Source organism: Thalassophryne amazonica, chromosome 14 (genome assembly GCF_902500255.1).
Source record: "Thalassophryne amazonica chromosome 14, fThaAma1.1, whole genome shotgun sequence".
In the NCBI taxonomy this organism is placed as follows: domain Eukaryota; kingdom Metazoa; phylum Chordata; class Actinopteri; order Batrachoidiformes; family Batrachoididae; genus Thalassophryne; species Thalassophryne amazonica.
In genome coordinates this window covers 50,187,905-50,201,320 of record NC_047116.1, presented here as the reverse complement: position 1 = coordinate 50,201,320, position 13,416 = coordinate 50,187,905, and the positions used below count along the sequence as shown (strand labels likewise).

Sequence of the window (13,416 nt, the reverse complement as noted above, 5' to 3'; positions counted from 1 at the left end):
TGGAATCCCAGACCGAGGGAGATTGACAGTCATCTTGTGTTTCTTCCACTTTCTAATAAATAATCATAACAGTTGTTCTCTTCTACCAAGCTGCTTGCCTGTTGTCCTGTAGTCCATCCCAGCCTTGTGCAGGTCTACAGTTTTGTCCCTGGTGTCCTTAGACAGCTCTTTGGTCTTGGCTATGGTGGACAGGTTGGAGTGTGATTGATTGAGTGTGTGAACAGGTGTCTTTTATACAGATAAGTTCAAACAGGTGCAATTAATACAGGTAAAGAGTGCAGAATAAGAGGGCTTCTTAAAGAAAAATGAACAGGTCTGTGTGAGCCAGAATTCTTGCTGGTTGGTAGTGGATCAAATACTTATTTGCAGCAGCAACATACAAATAAATTATAAAAAAAAAATCATACATTGTGATTTCCGGATTTTTTTTTTTTTTTTTTTAGATTATGTCTCTCACAGTGGACATGTACCTAAGATGAAAATTTCAGACCCCTCCATGATTTCTAAGTGGGAGAACTTGCAAAAGTGCAGGGTGTTCAAATACTTATTTTCCTCACTGTATATAGACTGCATAATAAAAGCATGTGCAGCACACACCACACCCACACACGTACACATCATCTTTTTTTTTTTTTTTTTTTTTAGAAAAAGAAATTAATAATTGTCAGTGGGTGCACTGTTGTGAAAGTTTTAAGTATGTTTTGGTATTAGCTTTAAATTCACCCAACAAATCACCGTTTCTTATGTTGTCTGGAATAGCGTTCCACTGTGTGACAGCTTTAACGGAAAAGGCTGCCTGCCCAAATGCTGAATAGCGACAGGGTAGTGTGCAGTTATGTAAGAAAGCTATGCTAGTGGACCTTACAAAGCCACTGAAACAGGCAAAGTCACATGAACAGGTGGGAGCCAAGCCTTTTAAGATTTTGTAAACTGTACATAGTTTTGAAAATATTCTGAAATTTTCAAAAGTTAATAGATTGTGCTTATGTAGTACGTTACAGTGGTGATACCTCAATGGCTTTTTGTCAAAGATTTTCAAAGCCTGTTTGTACAGGGATTTGAAAGGCCTAAATGCTGTTAGGCTTACCTGCCCCAGCAGGTGATACAGTACGAAATATGTGAAAGAATTAGAGTATGCAGAAATATCTTAGCAACCTCTGAAGACAGAGAGAACCTAATATGTCTAAAAAAAAAGCTAGATTGTATTTAATAGTTTTTGTAATTTTTTGAGGTGCTTCTTATACCTCAAATTTGGATCCAGTAGCACACCAAGATATTTGGATTCAGTGACGGTCTCAATCTGATGACAGTAATAATCATAGTGTGTACGAGGTCTGTTGGAAAATTATCCGACCTTTTTATTTTTTTCAAAAACCTGATGGATTTGAATCACGTGTGCTTGCATGAGCCAACCTTGAACCTTCGTGCGCATGCGTGAATTTTTTCACGCCTGTCGATTGCATCATTTGCTTGTAAGCAGCCTTTGTGTGAGGATGGGTGTAGTCTCTCGTCGTTTTTTCTTTGCAAGGAAATGGCGGAACGACTGGAGCAGCATGACTGCATCAAATTTTGCCAGAAACTGGGCGACAGCCAGGTGGAAACCATTCGGATTATTCAGACGGCTTTCGGTGACAATGCTATTGGCATCACACAGATTAAGGAGCGGTACAACCGGTTTAAAGATGGCCGCATGATGGTGGAGAGCGTGCCACGCTCCGGGCGGCCATCAACATGCTGAAATGACCAGATCATTCCAAAATGAACGCTCTGTTGATGTGGGACCGTCGTGTGACTATCCGAGAAATTGTGGAAGAGGTGGACATCAGCAATTTTTTGGCACATTCCACTGTGACAGAAGATTTTGCCATGAAAAGAGTTGCAGCGAAATTCATGCAGATGGCTTCGGCACGAAGCTGATGGCGGAACAAAAGCGCTACCGTGTTGAAGTCTCACAGGACATGTTGTGACATGCCCACCTCTTCCACCATTCGGAAGATTCAGACGGCTTTCGGTGGCTTTTCAGTCGTGTGACTATCCGAGAGATTGTGGAAGAGGTGAGCATGTCACAACATGTCCTGTGAGTCCTATGTGTCCTGTCCACCATTGTGCGGCCGTCTTTAAACTGTTGTGTGGGCCGCTGAAGAGGAGGTACTGCTGGCCCACCACCACCAGAGGGCGCCCTGCCTGGAGTGCGGGCTCCAGGCACCAGAGGGCGCTGCCGCCTCACAGGAGCAGCCGGGGTGACAGCTGTCACTTATCACCTACGACAGCTGTCACCAATCATCTGATCTGCAGTGGTATATCAGCAAGACGACATCTCCACCTCTTTGCCGAGATATCGCTCTACCAAGGAGGTAAAGTACTCAGCCGACTGTGTTGTCTTTCTGACATTAATACTTTGTTACCTTGTGCGTTGGATAGCAGACATTTCTTCCGACGAGAGGTGGAGGTGGTTTTCCCACCATACGTGTTGCTGGGTGCAAACGCACCCACATTTAACTGTTTTTGTTCCTCGCCAGCAGTACCAGATCCGACAAGCGGAGGCAGTGGCCACCTGGGAGTTCGGGACTTGGCGGCTCCAGTATTCCCGGGGCTCGGTGGCAAAGGAAATCGTGTGGTTCCGGTTCTGCTTTGGACAGACGTCTCTTATCTTCGAGCCTGCCCACGTGACACATTTTGTGAATTGACTTCTTTGTCTATTATTGTAATCTGCTGTGTTTGTTGTGCTTATTCACAACAGTAAAGTGTTGTTATTTGACTTCCTCCATTGTCCGTTCATTTGCGCCCCCTGTTGTGGGTCCGTGTTCCTACACTTTCACAACAGGATATCTCAGCCAACGTCATGGACCCCGAGGGGTGTCAACCGGCTGTTGAACGGCCAATGGAAGAGCAGGGCGCACAGGCGTCTGCAGGAGGAATGATCGGTGAGTTGCAGCGAATCCTCACCGCTTTTACGGCTCGGTTGGATCTAATGACCGAGCAGAACGTCCTCCTTAACCGCAGGGTGGAGGCTCTCGCCGCGCAGGTGGAAGCGCGCCCTCAGGGCGCTGCTGCGGCTCCCCCTCCTGTCGATCCTGTGCGCAACAGTGACGTTCCACAGGTCGTTCAACGACCCCTCCCACCTTCCCCTGAAGCATACATAAGCCCTCCAGAGCCGTACGGGGGTTGTGTGGAGACGTGCGCGGACTTTCTTATGCAGTGTTCGCTCGTCTTCGCACAACGTCCCGTCATGTACGCGACTGATGCTAGTAAGATAGCTTATGTGATTAATCTGCTTCGCGGTGAGGCACGCGCTTGGGCTACAGCGCTCTGGGAGCAAAATTCACGGCTCCTTCTGACATATGATGGGTTTGTGAGGGAGTTCAGAACAGTGTTCGATCACCCAAATAGAGGAGAGACCGCTTCAGCCGTGCTGCTGTCAATGAGACAGGGGCGCCGGAGCGCAGTTGCTTATGCAGTCGACTTCCGCATCGCGGCTGCGAGGTCCGGCTGGAATAGCACTGCCCTCCGTGCCGCCTTCGTAAACGGACTGTCGTTGGTCCTGAAGGAGCACCTGGTGGCCAAGGACGAACCGCGGGATTTAGATGGGCTTATTGATCTCGTTATACGATTAGACAATCGGTTAGAAGAATGCCGTCGGGAACGAGACGAAGGGCGTGGCCGGGCACGCGCCGTCCCTCTCCCTTCCGGTTCCGCCCTCCCCACGCTCCACGGCCTCTACGCTCCGTGTGGTTACAGCTCCCCCTGCTGATGAAGCTATGGACACGAGCAGGGCCACATTTAGGCCACCAGATAGACAGAGGAGGCTGGTCCGCGGAGCGTGCTTTGTTTGTGGCTCAATAGAGCATCAAGTGAGGGACTGCCCCGAGCGGTTAAACACCAACGCCCGCCCCTAGAAACTGGGCTAGGGGTGGGCCAAGACATTCACGTGGGACATACCCATATTGCCACACGACTCCCAGTTACAATCCTTTATGAGGATTTAACCCTGCAGGCCCCAGCACTGGTGGACACGGGCTCTGAAGGGAATCTGCTAGACAGCAGATGGGCCAGGGAGGCAGGGCTCCCTCTGGTGGCGCTTACTTCACCTGTGCAGGTGCGGGCACTAGATGGCTCCCTACTCCCTCTAATCACACATAAGACACCACCAGTAACTCTGGTGGTGTCAGGGAACCACCGGGAGGAGATCGAGTTTTTTGTGACCCCTGTCACCTCCCGTGTGATTCTCGGGTTCCCCTGGATGTTAAAACACAATCCCCGGATCGATTGGCCGTCCGGGGTAGTGGTTCAGTGGAGCGAGACCTGCCATTGGGTATGTTTAGGTTCCTCGGTTCCTCCCGGTTCCCAGGCTAGGGAGGAGGTCAGAGTCCCGCCCAATCTTGGGACGGTGCCGGTGGAGTACCATGACCTTGTGGATGTGTTCAGTAAGGATCTGGCGCTCACCCTTCCCCCGCACCGTCCGTACGATTGTGCCATTGATTTGGTTCCAGGCGTTGAGTTCCCGTCCAGCAGGCTGTACAACCTCTCACGACCTGAGCGCGAATCAATGGAGACCTACATCCGGGACTCTTTAGCCGCCGGGTTGATCCGGAATTCCACCTCCCCGATGGGTGCAGGTTTCTTTTTTGTGGGTAAAAAAGACGGCGGACTTCGTCCATGCATTGATTATAGGGGGCTGAACGAAATCACGGTTCGTAATCGATACCCGTTGCCCTTGTTGGATTCCGTGTTCACGCCCCTGCATGGAGCCCAGATATTCACTAAGCTAGATCTTAGAAATGCGTATCACCTGGTTCGGATCCGGAAGGGAGACGAGTGGAAGACGGCATTTAACACCCCCTTGGGTCACTTTGAGTACCTGGTCATGCCGTTCGGCCTTACAAACGCCCCCGCGACGTTCCAAGCATTAGTTAATGATGTCTTGTGGGATTTCCTGCACTGATTCGTCTTCGTATATCTAGACGATATACTCATCTTTTCTCCAGATCCTGAGACTCATGTCCGGCATGTACGTCAGGTCCTGCAGCGGTTGTTGGAGAACCGGCTGTTTGTGAAGGGCGAGAAGTGTGAGTTTCACCGCACCTCTTTGTCCTTCCTGGGGTTTATCATCTCCCCCAACTCCGTCGCTCCTGATCCGGCCAAGGTTGCGGCGGTGAGAGACTGGCCCCAACCCACCAGCCGTAGGAAGCTGCAACAGTTCCTCGGCTTTGCAAATTTCTACAGGAGGTTCATTAAGGGCTACAGTCAGGTAGTTAGCCCCCTGACAGCCCTGACCTCTCCAAAAGTCCCCTTCACCTGGTCGGATCGGTGCGATGCCGCGTTCAAGGAGTTGAAACGGCGCTTCTCGTCTGCACCTGTTCTGGTGCAGCCCGATCCTAGTCGCCAGTTTGTGGTTGAAGTGGACGCCTCGGACTCAGGGATAGGAGCTGTGCTTTCCCAGAGCGGAGAGGCCGATAAGGTCCTTCACCCGTGTGCCTATTTTTCCCGCAGGTTGACCCCGGCCGAACGGAACTATGACGTCGGCAATCGAGAACTCCTTGCGGTGAAAGAGGCTCTTGAAGAGTGGAGACATCATCTGTTGGAGGGAACGTCCGTGCCATTCACGGTTTTCACTGACCACCGGAACCTGGAGTATATCAGGACCGCCAAGCGGCTGAACCCCAGGCAAGCCCGCTGGTCACTGTTCTTCGGCCGTTTTGACTTCCGGATCACCTACCACCCCGGGACCAAAAAACAGAGATCGGATGCCTTGTCCCGGGTGCATGAAGACGAAGTCAAAACGGAGTTGTCGGATCCACCGGAACCCATCATCCCGGAGTCCGCTATCGTGGCCACCCTCACCTGGGACGTAGAGAAAACCGTCCGGGAGGCCCTGGCACGGAGCCCGGATCCCGGAACTGGGCCGAAGAACAAACTTTACGTCCCACCAGAGGCCAGGGCTGCAGTCCTGGACTTCTGTCACGGCTCCAGGTTCTCCTGCGTAGAACCGTGGCAGTTGTTCGGCAGCGCTTCTGGTGGGCGTCCCTGGAGGCCGACGTCCGGGATTATATCCGGGCCTGCACCACCTGCGCCAGGGGCAAGGCTGACCACCGCAGGGCATCGGGACTGCTCCAGCCGCTGCCTGTGCCTCATCGCCCCTGGTCCCACATCGGCCTGGATTTTGTCACGGGCCTCCCGCCGTCCCAGGGCAACACCACCATCCTCACGATAGTGGACCGATTCTCCAAGGCGGCCCACTTCATGGCCCTCCCGAAGCTCCCTACTGCCCAGGAGACAGCGGACCTCCTGGTCCACCACGTCGTCCGGCTGCATGGGATTCCAACAGACATCATCTCCGATCGCGGTCCCCAGTTCTCCTCGCAAGTCTGGAGGAGCTTCTGCCGGGAACTGGGGGCCACGGTGAGTCTCTCGTCCGGGTATCATCCTCAGACCAATGGGCAAGCAGAACGGGTCAATCAGGAGGTGGAACAGGCCCTGCGCTGCGTGACGGCCGCGCACCCGGCGGCCTGGAGTACCCATTTGGCCTGGATCGAGTATGCCCATAACAGCCAGGTGTCTTCAGCCACCGGCCTCTCCCCTTTTGAGGTGTGTCTGGAGTACCAGCCCCCGTTGTTTCCGGTGGTTGAGGGAGAGGTCGGTGTGCCCTCGGTCCAGGCCCACCTGCGGAAGTGCCGTCGGGTGTGGCGCGCCGCCCGTTCTGCTTTGCTAAAGGCCCGGACGAGGGCAAAAGCCCATGCAGACCGTCGGCGGACCCCGGCCCCTGCGTATCGGCCAGGGCAGGAGGTGTGGTTGTCAACAAAGGACATTCCCCTAAAAGTGGACTCCCCTAAACTGCAGGATCGTTACATCGGTCCCTTCAAGATCCTCAAGGTCATCAGTCCAGCCGCAGTGAGGCTTCAGCTTCCGGCCTCACTGCGGATCCATCCTGTTTTCCATGTGTCCCGGAAAAGCCGCATCACACCTCACCCCTCTGTGCTCCGGGTCCGGCACGCATCCTGCCCGGATCATCGATGGCGAGCCGGCTTGGACTGTGCGCCGGCTCTTGGATGTCCGTAGGATGGGCCGGGGCTTCCAGTATTTGGTGGACTGGGAGGGGTACGGACCCGAAGAACGCTCCTGGGTGAAGAGGAGCTTCATCCTGGACCCGGCCCTCCTGGCCGATTTCTACCGCCGCCACCCGGACAAGCCTGGTCGGGCGCCAGGAGGCGCCTGTTGAGGGGGGGGGTCCTGTTGTGTGGGCCGCTGAAGAGGAGGTACTGCTGGCCCACCACCACCAGAGGGCGCCCTGCCTGGAGTGCGGGCTCCAGGCACCAGAGGGCGCTGCCGCCTCACAGGAGCAGCCGGGGTGACAGCTGTCACTTATCACCTACGACAGCTGTCACCAATCATCTGATCTGCAGTGGTATATCAGCAAGACAACATCTCCACCTCTTTGCCGAGATATCGCTCTACCAAGGAGGTAAAGTACTCAGCCGACTGTGTTGTCTTTCTGACATTAATACTTTGTTACCTTGTGCGTTGGATAGCAGACATTTCTTCCGACGAGAGGTGGAGGTGGTTTTCCCACCATACGTGTTGCTGGGTGCAAACGCACCCACATTTAACTGTTTTTGTTCCTCGCCAGCAGTACCAGATCCGACAAGCGGAGGCAGTGGCCACCTGGGAGTTCGGGACTTGGCGGCTCCAGTATTCCCGGGGCTCGGTGGCAGAGGAAATCGTGTGGTTCCGGTTCTGCTTTGGACAGACGTCTCTTATCTTCGAGCCTGCCCACGTGACACATTTTGTGAATTGACTTCTTTGTCTATTATTGTAATCTGCTGTGTTTGTTGTGCTTATTCACAACAGTAAAGTGTTATTATTTGACTTCCTCCATTGTCCGTTCATTTGCGCCCCCTGTTGTGGGTCCGTGTTCCTACACTTTCACAACATAAACCAGTTGTACCGCTCCTTAATCTGTGTGATGCCCATAGGATAGTCACCAAAAGCCGTCTGGATAATCCGAATGGTTTCCACCTGGCTGTCGCCCAGTTTCTGGCAACATTTGATGCAGTTGCGCTGCTCCAGTCGTTCCGCCATTTCCTTGCAAAGAAGAAAACGATGAGAGACTACACCCATCATCACACAAAGGCTGCTTACAAGCAAATGACGCAATCGACAGGCGTGAAAAAATTCACGCATGCGCACGAAGGTTCAAGGTTGGCTCATGCAAGCACACGTGATTCAAATCTATCAGGTTATTGAAAAAAATAAAAAGGTCGGATACTTTTCTAACAGACCTTGTATATGATAACAAGAACCCAAACAAACTATATATACAATAAATTAACATGAAAAAAGTGTGTAATTAACAGGAAATAAAAGGGATGAGTTCTAAAAACTCTTGAGGTCTAAGGTCTATAAGGCCCCATAAAAAAACAAACAAACAATAGTTTATCATCCTTGATATCAGAAAAAAGTGGTGAGGGCGGGCCGATTTATTTATTTTTTCTTAGAAACAGGTACATACGTCATTTTAAACCTGAAAAAAGACACATATAGAACCTGCATACCAAGTGACGAACTGAAAATATCAGATTTTTTTTTAATGAATCTTGTTTCCATGTTGAATACAGTCAGTCTACTGCACACTAGTAGCATGATAAACATGCATACTATGTGTGAGTGACACGGAGCAACTGACTGTGTGTTTGTCAATGACCGTCTTTGGCCAAAGCATACTCGCCACCTCGCGGACGTGCTGGTTCTTGCACCAGCTGTACAGCCATCAATGAATTTTGCCAAAATTAAATAAATAAAATAATAAAAATTGATATGGCCTGATTTCAGCATGCGGGCAGGGATGATAAGCTAATGGGTTTTGTTTTTTTTTTTGTTTTTTTTATGGGGCCGAAGGTTCTAAAAACATTATGGACTCACACTCCATTCCAAATCATTATAAAAACTTTACATAATTTATTTCTACTCTTGAAAAATGTCAGGTACCTATTTTATAAACACTACCCTATCTAGAGGCCATGGATCCACATGGGCAATGTGCTAGTTAACCCTTTACAGTGGGGGAAATAAGTATTTGATCCACTGTCATTGTTGCAGGTTTTCCCACCTACAAAGCATGGAGAGGTCTGTAATTTTTATCATAGGTACACTTCAACTGTGAGAGACAAAATAAAAAAAATAAAAAATCCAGAAAATTACATTGTATGATTTTTAAATAATTAATTTGCATTTTATTGCATGAAATAAGTATTTGATCCCCTACCAACCAGTAAGAATTCTGTCTCTCACAGACCTGTTAATTTTTCTTTAAGAAGCCCTTCTATTCTTCACGCTTTAACTGTATTAACTGCACCTGTTTGAACTCGCTACCTGTATAAAAGACACCTCCCCACACACTCAATCAATCACACTTGTAGCAAAATATTTATTAGAGCCTCCACATGGGGACCATAAAGATGTAACCATTTAGTTAAATCCAGATCGGCTCACACCGGAGCACCATAAGAGGGTAGTGAATAAGCATTTAAACTCCCAAATTGAATTAGATTGGATTAGGCCCCATCTGATGAGTCACCAAAATAATTAACAATTTAGGGTTTAATACTTATTATTTAATTATTATTCAGGGCACCAAATATTTATAGCATAGGTATTTTAATTTAAACATTCATTAATTTATCAGTCTCAAATTAATTAATCAGTCTCAATTTAATTAAATCAGTTTCTGGTCTGAAAGTCTGAATTCACAATATGATTAACCACAGGTTTCTTTCTGAACACAAAATGAACCACAGCAGAAATATTTACAATTTATTTACAATTATACAGAAATGAACAGTTTACTGGCATTTTTGTGGACAGTGATTAAATAAGTTCATTGACGGAAACAATTTTCTTACTCACTCATGAGATGTTGAAAGAGAGAGAGAGATATAGCTTAAAGACTTTAAGTGAATAAATATGTTAGAATTTAATGATGAAATTGCAAGCCAATTATTAAGAAAAATCTTAAACAAACATATGAATATGTTTAAAAGGAAGAATAATAATAAGGAGGAGCCACTTTGTATCCATTAACAACAAACCCTTTTTCTGGAACCTTTACTGGGTCACTTAGCTGGTCCGTTGAAATGGTGGTTCGGAGGATCCATCTGTCCGTCCGTCCATCCATCCGTCCGTCCCTCCGTCATGCTCACTTGGGTCAAGGGGTTAACTCAGCGGTCTCCCCAGGTGATCCCAAAGGCTTGTGTCAGCTTTACCGACAGGATGGCTGATGGTTTGAAATCAGCACCCAGAGGCGGAAGGTGTTTGTTGAAAATGGTTTCTGGTAGCTTTTAAAAAGTTTGTTGGAGCCAGATTAAAAATCTTTGTGAATTTAGGAAAAAGTTAAAACTTTAAAAGCGCTGAAAAAACAAAATAGCCGACAGAAAAGGAGAGTCGCTTTTCTGTAAATTCGCTATTAATTTGAAAAGTTCAGCTCGGAATTTCTCTTAAAAATTCAAAAGACTTGATGCACCTTAAAGCGTCAGGTTAAAACTTTGTTAAAATGATCAAAAATTCAGGGACTTCCGCTTCCGCCTAATGGAGTGAACAGTATGCCGCGGCAGCTCCGCTTGATAATAACTGATAAAAACACTTTGTAAGAGCAGACAAAGCCTTATTCATAGCCCCGTGGTTTTACAGTTCAAAATTTGACATGACAACCAAAAAAGAAACTCGTAAATACACTCAGAAGACCATACAACCAACTCCGATTCCTCTGGTTAGCACCTCGGCTAATGCCGAGGTGCTAGCCGGAGGAGTCAACCAACACGACAACCAAACCAACACGACACCAGAAGCTAGCAGCATGGAGGATCCCAAACAGGCAACCAGAGAGCAGGAGGACGGCGCTGCCCTAACGGTACGTACTTTACAAGAAGAGCTGAGAAGCCTCCAAGAGGGAATATCGGCTGATATGAATGCACAAGTGAACAAAATGAAAATGGAGCTTCAAGAGGAAATAGTCTTACTCCGTCAAGAAACCAAAGCCGACACTGCCGCACTCAAATCAGAACTTTCTCAACAAATACAAACACTAGCACAGAGCTAACGTTAGCCACAAAGAGGCACAGGCCTAATTCATATTTTGACTAAAACATGACTAAAATATATACTCTCTTTTATTAGGTGTTGATGCATTTGAAATTTAAGTAATGTCAGTGCCCAGATAGAGACTTTATGAAAATAAGATTGTGATAATTTTTTTGGATTATTGCTTGTTTCCCCCCCAACAGCAACCATGCCGGCTTAGAGTTTTTTGAATCAGTGAATCCTCCATCTGATCAGTGGGTTGAGTGTGTGCCTGCAGTTGATTCACATCAGCCCGATTATCCCGAGGTTTGTACTATAATGGTTAAATAAGTTTGTGTAGTGTCTTGTGCCAGTAGATTCTAAAATTCATGTTCAGCAAGCAAAATATTTAATATATAAACATTTCTGGCAAGAAATACTCTGTTCTATTTGAGATATAATTTGAAAATAGAGTAAAATCTGTCAGTAATGAAGTTGTATATGCTAACTTTCCTTCCTTAAAGAAATAATTTACAGGCCCTGTTACTCAATAAACATATTTATTTATTGCTGATATAAAGTTTCAGAATTTCTTATATAAAAAATTCTGTGTCCCTTGCATAATGTTTCATTTGCATAGTGTGTGCATACTGTCTATGGTACCATACACTTGAAACAGAAGGACTTCTATGCTGTACTGCTGAGGTTTACCACCTTATCTGGGGTGGAAAAACTGACCTGTGCCAACAAAAAAATTTATTTTTTGAGATTCTTTTGGAATAGACCTGAATAAGCACCAGAATGCATTTGAGATTTCACATTTTTCTGGGGGACAACCACCAGACCCCGCCAGGGCTTTTTCAAGATCTTTCAAGTTTTTTTTCCATAGCTCACTTTCATCACTCAGTTCATTCACAGATTTGTCCGTGCTCATGATGAAAGGTCAACAGCATTGGCTTAATCATTTGTGAAGCATAAGATTTAATAAAAAAAAGTGGGAGCTTCTGTATTAAGGTTGTAACATGTGGATCTATACATTTTGTGTTCCAGGAGAAGCAGAATGACATCATTCACAGTATCGAACAGCTGAATGACAAAGTTGATGCACTGCATCCTTGGACCATCCCTGAAAGTGTCGGTTCCCAGACATACCAGGAGAGAGAACAATGTAGACGCTGCTGACATGATTATCCGAAGGTTGGCCAGCTAAACCAGAAGTGTGTGCTTGAACCAATTACAAGCAGTGCCTGGAAGTAATGGGACTTCCAGTAAAGTCACTCAAAGACGTGAGTTAATGTGTTTTCTGTTTGTTAGATCCTCTTCACTTCAATAAAGTTTTGCCTTTTTTTTTTTTTTTTTACATAGTGTATTATAAACATGCTGTATTTATGGAAACTAGTAACTAAAGGGCCTTTCACACTGCATGCTTTATACGCGTCAGGCAACAACTCCCAATGTGTCGTCAGTCATGTTGTGTCAACGCCTCCCTACACCCTGACGCGATGCATGCATCAGGGGGGTGGAGATTTTCACTCTGATTTTTTTTTCCAGAGGAAAGCTGAATGATCGCCATGTTGTATATGTGTCGATGAACCAAGAAAAAGCTTTAATATAGCAATTTGATTTCGCAATCAAATTAATTTTTGGGTTAAAAAACATTTGCAAGGATTTTTCTTCAGAAAACTGCTCTGTATAAATGAGCAGTCCTGTGACACGTTTCTGTTTTGTAGAGATCAGTGGTTTCTTCCATGAGTCTTCCATGTTTGGACCCAACACGTTTCTATTGGACAGTGCGAAGCTTTGTCACAGTTCAGAGTGCCAAAAGTTGGATTGGGTTGAACTTTGAACGTCATTCTGTTGACAAGCAGGAATGCGCACACTCCTGGTAGAAGCATCTGTTTAGCTCAGCTTTTGACGCGACACTTCTAACGCCTGTAAAAAGCTATGTGTTTCATTGAAAATAATGCTTTTTAAACCGATTTGTGATGCCTCTGACACTTCCAAGCATGCGGTGTGAAAGGCCCTTTACACAAATAGTATTGGGTACAGAGGATTAATCATTTTTGTCTGATCTGCATTCACCTGTGTGGTATACCTCGCTGATAACTAACCTGAGAAAAATTCTGCAAGCAAATAAACAGCTTGTTTAAAATATAGGGCCTGTCCAATAAGGAGTTGAGTTGAATACCAGTTATGACCATGCCGCTCAAATTATACAGTATCTGAACAGGAAAGTATATATAACTGCTTATGACTAACAATGGAAATGTTCAACTTGCAGCTCAAGAGTGCTAATGACTTGATGGTGAGGACAAGTGAACCAGGCACCAGAGGAATGCCCTAATCAATGTCTTGACTGCATACAGC

General features: G+C 47.0%; 1 protein-coding gene across 1 annotated transcript in view; it reads right to left on the bottom strand.

Annotated features, from left to right (window-relative positions):
* LOC117524084 (dynein heavy chain 7, axonemal-like) overlaps positions 1 to 13,416 on the bottom strand; it is a 289,259-nt gene that overhangs the window by 237,806 nt on the left and 38,037 nt on the right.